Source organism: Delphinus delphis, chromosome 7, assembly GCF_949987515.2.
Source record: "Delphinus delphis chromosome 7, mDelDel1.2, whole genome shotgun sequence".
NCBI classification, from domain to species: domain Eukaryota; kingdom Metazoa; phylum Chordata; class Mammalia; order Artiodactyla; family Delphinidae; genus Delphinus; species Delphinus delphis.
The window spans coordinates 34,413,626-34,423,872 of record NC_082689.1 but is presented as its reverse complement, the minus strand read 5'-3'; the positions used below and the strand labels follow the sequence as shown (position 1 = coordinate 34,423,872).

The 10,247-nt window shown below is 47.7% G+C and overlaps 1 protein-coding gene across 3 annotated transcripts in view; it reads left to right on the top strand.

The window, feature by feature from the left end:
- Positions 1 to 738: 738 nt before the first annotated feature.
- The window catches only part of CFLAR (CASP8 and FADD like apoptosis regulator), a 55,984-nt gene continuing 46,475 nt past the window's right edge, over positions 739 to 10,247 (top strand). For 2 of the 3 annotated variants that reach the window (XM_060016321.1, XM_060016320.1), the window contains exon 1: positions 739 to 1,062. The gene's annotated coding sequence lies outside the window, so the exon portion shown is untranslated. The remainder of the gene's footprint in view (positions 1,063 to 10,247) is intronic. The other variant, XM_060016322.1, reaches the window with a different exon arrangement.

The following is a 10,247-nucleotide window of genomic DNA, read 5'->3' as shown; positions in this document are numbered from 1 at the left end:
CTGTCATGCGGTGGTGAATTTTTCTTGGTATTATTTTTGCAACTTTCCTGTAAGTTTAAATATATTTAAGAAAAGTTTAGAAACTTTAAAAAAATCACAAGAAAGTCGTTATAAGGAATGAAGCATAAAGCGCTTTTACATATGCTCTTTATTATTTTCCAAGGCATCCGTAACAAACACTAGAAGTGCAGTAAAGAGCAGGACCCCATGGGGGCCTTCCTGTGGGACAGGCCTCCCCCGCCATGTCCTCTGCTGTAGCTCCTCTCTGAAAGGACCTAGATAATAGTATTTGACGCACATTTCCTGAGTTGTTTTGCAGATGCAACCCCCCCCCCACTTCAACAAACGGAAGATGTTAACTGACGACCATGAGCACAGAGCCCCAGGCCTCCTGAAGCCTAAAGACTGATCATGTTCACCTCTGTGACACCACCCCACTACCTCACCATCAGCCAATCAGAGAATTGTGCAAGAGCTGATCACGTATCCCGCGACACCTCCACCCCTACTTGGCTTTTAAAAGTGTTTTGCCGAACCAGGCTTTTTAGGGCACGGGCCACCTCCTCTTCTTGCACGGCCTCACCAAAAACCTTTCTCTGCTCCAAACTCCAAGGTTTCCGTTTGTTTGGCCTCACTGTGCTCTTGGGCACATAGAACTTGGCGTCCACAGTTTGTTCTGTCCATAGTGACAAGTAGATTTGCGTATTAGGCAAACACCCAGAGTTCACAGCAAGCCTAGTCAGAGCGGGTGTAAACAGGAAACAGCAGGCAGGCGGGTTGTTGAACAGCACGGCAGTGTTTCAATTCAAAGGGCTGGTGAGTGGGGAGGGGTCTCTGGGTCTAACACAGTGAATGTCAGACCGTCAACCTTTTAGAGGGTTAAAGCTTTTGTACGATACGAGAGAAGACCAAGGTGAGCAAGGCGAGCGCATGCGGGACTGGCCAGCAAAGCCACATCCGCTTTCAGGCTTTCGGTTTCTTTGCCTCCATCTTGCCTGCGATTTTCAGGAGTGAAGTCTTGACGGGTCGCGGCCAAAGGAGAGCCTAGCCGCGGGCAGGACGGTACGTGCCCGCGCGGGACCCCGCAGCTCCCCACCCTCCCCAGCTCCCCGCCGGACGCCAGGCCCCGTATCCTCTCGCGTTCCCGGATTGGCGCTTCCTTGCACTCGGCCTGGGCAGGGGGTGCCTGGCAGGGGCCAGGGGAGGGGTGGGACTTCTGGCAGGTGACTCAGTCCCGCCGATCTCTTATCTCCGATTTGCCCCGCGGGCACCAGGCGGGCCGGAGCGCCCCCGCCCCGATTCTCTGGAGGGGCGCTTGAGTCTTCCGGGATTCCGGTGCGGTCGGAACGGCGGATCGCCCAGACCCAGTGACTCTCGCCCCAAACTGAAGCACTAGAAAACGGGCCGTGGGCTTTATGGCAAGTCCCCGGTGTCCTGACTAAGGACACCGGGGACCTGCCTAAGAACATCCTGAGGGTTGCCCAGTTCCGGGGGTGACCTGCTCAAAAGATCTGGCAGCCTTCCTTTGGCAAAGTTGAGAACTAGGACATTTTGTGCAGTAGTGTGTCTTGGCGGAAGCAACAGGAGAGGCAAGAATTTTTTTACTCTCTCTCCTTCCCGCTGCCACCCTTTTCCCCTTCAAAGCGTCTGGGGAATGTCTGGTCAGGGCATATTCTTTTAAAATATTAACAGTGGAATGCAATAGAACAAAGACCATTGAAATTAAGAACAAATTTTTGGTTCAGGTAACTGGAAGTAAATTCAAGGACTCTAAAGCTCTCGAATATTTTCATTTGTTGACATTTGAAATTTATTTACGAAACGAGAGGTTGTGCCAGTAGGGAACCTGTTGGACACCGACAGACCATGATAATCTAAAACTAAGACCAGACCGGTCTCTGGCAGGCTTGGCCTGCTTCAGATAAGAGATTTCAGATAAGAGAAACTGAATTTTTGGTAATTTCCCTCCGGTGGTTCCCCTAAATGATCGTTAAAAAGTTTCATGGGGAGAGGCTAAAAACTTGGGCCAACTCCAAAATTTAAAAAAAAAAAAAAGAGAGAGAGAGAGATTCGGGTTTGGAAGGGACTTTTTTTTTTTTTTTTTTTTTTTTTGCGGTACGCGGGCCTCTCACTCTTGTGGCCTCTCCCGTTGCGGAGCACAGGCTCCGGACGCGCAGGCTCAGCGGCCATGGCTCACGGGCCCAGCCGCTCCGTGGCATGTGGGATCTTTGCGGACCGGGGCACGAACCCGTGTCCATCGGCAGGCGGACTCTCAACCACTGCGCCACCAGGGAAGCCCTGGAGGGGACTTTTAAATGTGTCTGCCCTACAGAAGTTGCATTTTTAATATTAATACTTATTTTACTTACAGCTTCTGGGTTGGACGTCCTGATTAAAATGGCTTTTCCTAACGACTTCTTGTTTTACATTTGTTTGTAACTGACATTTACACTTCATTTAACAGTATTACTACCTGGCACCCGCTCTCGAAGGTGAATCCACCTGCAGGGCCGCAGGGGCTGGGTGCCCCTTGCTCCCTGCCCGCTGGGAATCTTGCGCGACTGGAGTGTCGGGAGGGTAGTCGGCGGCAGTTTTTTTTGAGCGGTGGCCGAGGGCCGATTGGCAGCTGAAATGGAAGTAGGTTTGATCCCGGGGGGCAGGCGGGTCCCAACCCGGTTCTTAGTGGGGTGGCGGAGCGCAGCGGCCACGCCCGCTGGTTCCTGACCTGACGCAAGTAATTCCCCGCAATGCCAGGTGGGCTCTTTGCCCACAGAAGGGAGAGTTTACTTTCTGGAGGGACACCCGTGTGTTCCTGTGGAGTTTTTAAGGTGTAGGGGCGGAGGGTTCTGGAGCAGGAAGTTTTGTTTGGGCTGTGCGTTCCTGGCGGGCTGCTGGGAGGAAGCGCACAGAGGCTTTATGCCTGGCTTGGAAGCCGCCTCTTGGCGCCTGCGATGCTCTCCTCCAGTTCCTGGTGCTGTCTGGAGTACAAGAAAGTCCCCCACATACAAACCGGAGCACGTTGGTTAAGTCCAGCATTAGCTTAGGTACCCAACTAACACAATTGGGTATATAATACTGTACTGTAATAGGTTTATAATACGTTTAACATAAATAATACATAAGTACGATCGTGTCCGGCAAGGGTGGGCGAGGTTCCCGGCGGAAGCCATTGGGAAGAGCAGGCGGCTGCCCGGGGGTGAATGGACAGAGAACCCTTTCTCCCGACCTGCGCCCCCTGCTGGCGTCGCCCTCAGCTCTGGGGGCGTCGGGGCACTGTCCTCTGATCCCGGCAAAAAAGGCTTGAGTCTCCCGTTTTCAGCCCTTCCTTGAGCCTCCTTGGGACTCATCCACAGCACTCCAAGTCACCAGGAGTGTCTTTTGCTTTTTACAATCTCAGGAATGAATTCTTTTTGGTTATTTCTTCCTTACAGGACGCCAAAGGCTAATTAAACTCGTGTTTATGGACTGAAATGCCTCCTTTCCTTTAATTCAGTATAATTCAGTATAAATATATATTGCACTCTTCAAGGCCAGGCAGAGTTCTGGGTGGTGGGAACATAGAGATGGATCTGAACTTGTTTTTTTTTCCCCACAGAGAAAAAAATCACGGAGTGGTTGGGGAGACCCAGCAAAATTACCTGCAAAGTTAACTTGGATTCAAGGCAGCCTAGAAAAGGGTCTAGAATCAACAGTCTAGAATGAGAGGAGGCCGGTTGGGGCAGGTTGGGAAAGTGGTAATGGGTTACAGAGTAAATCAGTTATGTAAGAAACACTATGATTGAAATGACCTATTTCTCCTTTATATTCGGCTACTGCCACCTCCTCAAGAAAGACTTCACAACCCTCCATAGAGGGAGTAAGGATTCCCTTCCTCTATACTTTCCTATACTCAAGGGCTATCTTTGCACTTACCATAGGATTGCATTTAACACTCTGTATTGTAATATTTTTTCTCTTAAAAAATTTTCAGTCAAATTGTATTATAATTATCTGGGTTAAAATACATGCAAAGTAAATAGAGAAAGCCTGCAGGGGTCCATTCCCTAAGATAACCAAAAGTTGCAGTTTATTGTCTTTTCCAGACATTTATGCACTTAAATACAGTCTAAGTATTTTTTTTAAATATGTAGTTTGCTCTCTTTTATTTTTCTTATTTTGTATGATGCTATCAGTAATCATGGGGATGTCAGAGAACTGTCCTACTTGAGGAAAAACTACTTTAAATTTTAGGCACTTTTGAGTCCATACTACACACAGAGGACTGGCCTGGAGGTTTGGCAAAATGAAAACTCTCACCCATAAATCTTAGAGTTTTAGAACTTGTGATAAGTGCAAAGGATACATTTTTAGCCACATGTACTGGGAAGATGTACCTTTTGCTAAAAGGCCAGGGGATGTCTGGTGAGCTTGGCTGGAGACATTGTATTCTGTCTGTTCATGATGAGGTCCTGTCTGCTCCCAGGAAGCCCTGCATGGTGCGTCACCCAGCTCTTAAGCAACAGCATTGTTAACCCCCTAGAATTGCAAAAACTTCCTTTCACGAGCTTTGTCTCCTGGATCTAACAATCAGGTTCCAAGTATGGTTCTTACTCCATCACCAGCTCCATATTCATTGTAGATTATGAAAGGATGAGTAGGCATTACACAAGTACAGGCCTGCTGGAGCTCTGTAATGATGACCAGTCTGTTCAAGGCCTAGCAGGGTGAGCTTGGTGATCGTGATCAGCACCCACCACAGCCTAGTGCAGATGAGTGGGAGCTTACCATATATGATAGTACTCAAGAAGAAAGTAAAATCAGTGATATGAAGCAGGAGGAGATGACCTGTTTTAGGAATCAAGACAACTTTAGGAAGAGATGCCTTGAAAGATGGTATAGAATTTCAATAGGCAGAGACTGAAAAGAGGGAAAGGGCTTTCCAACTGGAGGCAAGTGCTTGAGCAAAGATGTTGGGACAGAAAAACACTGTCCAGGGAACACTGAGATAAGTGTCTTGAATTAGATTGGGCAGAGGAGGGGAGGTACTCTGAGGTGCTTGGGCTCTGTATGAGAAGTTTGCCTTAGTGAAAATAACTTTGATTCAGGAGGAGTGGGCCACTGCATGAAATGGATTTCTCTAGTGACTCTGCTCGTGTTTCTGTATCCATCTAGATGATTCATGATCTCCTTTCAATCTTGATCTTTTCTCCTTCTGGGGTTCTTTCATTCCTTCATTTTCTGCAGCCCGTATGCAGCTGTTACGAAACAGGGACGTTATTTGAGGTAATGTTATGCTGAAATTTGTGGAAGTTTCCCTGAGAGTCATGGGGCTGAGCCTCATCAAAGAACTTTATGCCATTTTATAATTGGGATCATCTATAGTTTGTGGGCAATTTGCTATAATTGAAATGCAGTGCTTGGGAAGCCAAATAATTTTTTAATGCATACTTTTAGCTGTTGATATATTATGTATCAGTAGCTAAAAGTGTGCATTAAAATTATTAAATATTAAAGTTAAAAAACAGAAAAATATTAAATTAAAAACTACACATTAAATCTCAAATTGGAATGTGTTTACGCTTCAGCCTCAGTACCTGGTCTTCTAGACTATGTTTCTGCAGCATTGCAGAAATCAGAACCTACATGATGATCTATTACTAAATACCTCATTTTAAATATTGGGGGAAAAGGGCACAAAGTGGCACTTTGTACACTATCTTAGGGTTAAAATGCCCACAGATGTAGTAAAGGTGGGTTCATTATTTCAGCTGCTCGAATGGCTACACACAGAGCCCACACCCACAGGTTCCGTACACGGATGGAGGAGGAGGAAGGTGGGTCCTGTTATGTTCAGGGATGCACTGAACTCCTGTGAGGTGGTCACATTCTTTTTGCCCAGGATCATGTAACCTCTTCTCCTTTATCTTTTTAGAAACTTCTGGGCGACTCCCTCAGGGCCGTCAACTTCATATCTCAGTGGGGATTTCCGGACACCTGAACGCTCCAGGTTTACATGCTGGTTTCTGCAGCTGGCAAGGCAGGCTTCTCCCCACTGCGGCTCAGTTTTGTAACGTTGCTGGGAAATTACATTTGCTTGCAGGCTGTGACTCAGTGAACATGACCTTGCTTTCAGGCATGCCATGACCAGAGCAGTACAAAGAATGGAATATTAAGTATGTCTATCCTTGGATAGGTTTAAGTATGATGGGAACCAGTCATGCTGGCAGCTATCTACTGGGAACGTTATGTGTTTTCAATACCAGATGGTTGGAGGCAAAGTTGACATTCTGTGAGAAAGGCTGAAAAGCCTGATTTAACCACATTTTACTGTCACCTATCGGAGCTATGCTGGGTGCCACGGAGCTAGGTACACAATATGGTGGTGGAACAAAGAAGCTACTAACCAAGTCTGGATGAGTTCTTCCCAGGAAAGCTTTATGCTTAGGAGACACTTCAGCTGGCCCTAAAAACCGAGTACGGTTTTGCCAGGCAGGTAAGTGGAAGCGAGTAATCCAGGCAAATGTGCAGAGGCGCGGGAAAGAACTCCTTGTTGAGGTTTGTTTGAATCCGAAAGTGCAAGGTGTGTGTTAATGAGAGATGAATGCAGATGCTAGACCAGGAGGGGCCTTGAATACAAAGAAACTCGGAAACTGCAATGGGAGATGAGGAATCACTGAAAGGTCTGAATTTAGGAAAGTGATTTGGTTCAAGCAAGAGCTTCCGGAAGTTCATTCTGCTAAGATCTGTTTGGAGAGGGTGAGGCCATAGGCAGAGGGAATAGAAAGGCCAGGGTGAGAGGTGGATGCTAGGGCACACCCTCATTTAAGAAGCAGGTGCAGGGCTTCCTGGGTGGCGCAGTGGTTAAGAATCTGCCTGCCAATGCAGGGGACATGGGTTTGAGCCCTGGTCCAGGAAGATCCCACATGCTGCGGAGCAACTAAGCTCGTGAGCCACAACTACTGAGCCTGTGCTCTAGAGCCCGCGAGCCACAACTACTGAAGCCTGTGTGCCTAGAGCCTGTGCTCCGCAACAAGAGAAGCCACAGCAATGAGAAGCCCGCACACTGCAACAAAGAGTAGCCCCTGCTCACCACAACTAGAGAAAGCCTGCGTACAGCAACAAAGACCCAACGCAGCCAAAAATAAATAAATAAATAAATTTATTAAAAAAAAAGAAGCAGCTGCAGAAAGGGTGCTGAGGAGTCAGGGAAGGTTAGAGGGGGACCGTGTAGAATATAGTGGTGTGAGATCAGCTAAGGGAGAAGAGTTTCAAGGAACAGGTCAGAATGCTTGGGTAAAAGAAGACTTCCATGTGACCTTGGATGTGGCCACTGGGAGGTCACCAAGGCCTCTAGAAGAACACTGTCAGGTGAGGACACAAGGGTGAGGAGAGTTAGGCACTCACCTCAGGCACAACATTTAAGGGGGTGGGAAAATCAAGATAAATAATATTTTAATGCAAAATTTTGAAAAAATTGACATGAATGCAAAAGACCCATGATGAACAAAATATCAAAATTTTAAATAAAGACAGTATCCGCATTACTGATTCTTCCTTTGCCTCATGTTCCAATATGGCACTGAGTGTCATTGTGTAAAGGATGTGGGGCAGGGAGGATGCAGGTGAAGCCATATTGAGGAGGGAACTGAGAAGTTGAAGGAGTTGAAGTACACATTACAGTCTGCCTTTCTGAAATCCTAGCTTCACATGAAAGAAAGAGTGAAAGGCTGGTTGGTCTAGGGGATCTCAGGCTGAAGGGGTTTTTTGTTTTCTTTATTTTTAAGATGGAAGAGACTGAACATGTTTACAAGCTGAGGGGAGGAGTCCCTGAAGGTGGAGAGAGGTTGATGAAAGGGTAAGCGCAGGGGCTTATGGAGACAGGAGGGCACAGGGGAAGTGGATGGCCCTGGAGGATGAGGAACAGCAGGGGAAGGTAGCGGGCTGCCGAAGCTCACTCTTCCCCCCCCCCCCCCCCCGCCCCGGTATGCCGGCCTCTCACTGTTGCGGCCTCTTCCGCCGCGGAGCACAGGCTCCGGACGCGCAGGCTCAGCGGCCCTGGCTCACGGGCCCAGCCACTCCGCGGCATGTGGGATCTTCCCGGACCGGGGCACGAGCCCCGTGTCCCCTGCATCGGCAGGCGGACTCTCAACCACTGCGCCACCAGGGAAGCCCTCGGAGCTCACTCTTGATTAGTGGCAAGCTCATCGATGAAAAGTGGCCCCAGTGCGTGGTGTTAGGATGGAAGAAAGCTGTGAGAGGGTGTTGAAAGGAGCTGACCGCAGTCCTGGAATAGCATGCCGAGCAGCAGTAAGGGGCCCGCTGAGGCTGAAGACTACAAGCGTGTGGGGTGATCTTTCCCCTGCGTTCAGCACGACTTCTCCTCTAGATGTATGAGTGGTGGAGGCTCACCATCTGAGGATGGGATGTGGAGGTGATCATCCCAGTTTGCCCGGGACTGAGGAGTTTCCTGGAACATGGGACTTTCAGTGCTCAAACTGGAAAGTTCTGGCACACCAAGGTGTTGCAGAGCTGGCAGTCAGGCGGCAAAAGGGCAAAAAAGAATTGAGGTGCTGGCCAGAAGAGGGTTTGTAGCACATGCTCTAGGTCCCATCTGGGGAGCAAAGGAAGTGAGGCCGTCACCTGGTAGCGACTTACAGAACTCCATTTATTCGTTCATTCAAATACTCATTGAGTGCTTACTAGGAGTCAGGCACTGGGGTCTGTGCAGAAGATCTAACCACAAAGAGGATAAAAATATTCTCATGGAATATCCTTCTCTGGTGGCTAAGGTCAGTTGGTGCCCAGGACCCACTCCCACTTCCGTCTAGAGGGTAGCAAACTACAAACTGCCTTTCCCAGACTCCTTTACAACCAGGATGTGAATTAAGGTGCATCTGGGCAAGATTTGTAAACAAGTGGGGTAGAGGCCAATAGCTGGCTGCTTTTGTTCAATTCTCTGCTGGCAAGCATGGTGGTGGTGACGTGGGGATTTGGGCAGCAGCATTATGAAGTCCAGTCACCCGCTTTGGAGGAGTGGAGGCAGATGGGGTGGCAGTTGGCCCTCTGATCTCGGGGTCACTGTCCGAGGTGTTCTTGAGCTCTGTGCTACCAATGATGGCCTCCTGCTTCCTCGCTGCCTTGGCTGAGACAAGATCTTTCTGGGAGCCCTGGGAGTCTTTCTCAGAAGCTCACTCAAGGGCCCATTTCTCCAGCCCTTACAGCAGTTTTGTAAGCGCCTATTTCAATGTATTTCTACTCAAAATAACTGAAGTGGTTTCTGCTTCTAGCACCTGACACCCTTTCCATTAGCCAGTGGAAATGAACCCTGGTGACTTACATCTGCTTTGTTTGGTGTTTTCAGTGATCACTGGCAACTGCTAGAGAAATGAAACTGGAGCTGCTCTGGCTGTGAAGGCGGGGGACAGTTTGTACCATTGTGGAAATTCTGTGGGGGTGGAAAAGGAGAGACAGTCATTAGATTACAATTTGCCAGTGAGGGGGTACAAGAACAGGGGAATTCCTTAAACATTCTAAACACATACAGCTGCCGGTTTCCCCCACTTAGGGAAGACAGTGGGAGTGAAAGGACACTAACAGAAATAGCAGTCAATCTGGAGGACTGGGTGTTTGAAAGCAGGAAAGAGAAAGAACTGGGCTTGGACAGCTTCTTTGTCCCTGAGTGAGGTGAAGCCCTTGACTTCAGAGGAGGTGTGTGGTGCTGAACTAGGAAGTTCAGGTAGAATGGGGCTGGTAAGTGGTGGGCACTATCCTTTCACCAAACTCTAAAGAACTTATTCTACCTGCCATCCCCCTCCCCACTCCTTCTACCCTATCTTTTGAACCATGTTAAGTAAAATCTGACTTGTTCTTTTTGATGATAACTTTGGGATGCCTTTAGGCTTTCTTGTTCTAAGGATTGTCTATATATACATCAAAAAAGCTCTAAAAGCATTTTGAATGCTGTGAGATAGTTTCTATATGGCATACTCCGGTTGTTTTTTTTTTATGTAGTACTTGTTAACTGGACTGTAAATGCTGAGTGCAGAAGAGAGAGAGAGAAATGCCTTTTTCAGTTCAAAAACTTACAGGGTTTCCTTTTGGCTAATTATCGTTTTCTAATTTTATTGTACTGTGGTCAGAAAATATGGTCAGAGGTATATTTATTTTACTATCTATATACCTGTTGCCGAGTTTATGAAGTAAAGTGTTACAAATTCAGTCATTTCCCCTTTGTATTTTTATCTAGTCACATTCTGTTAATCCCTTTT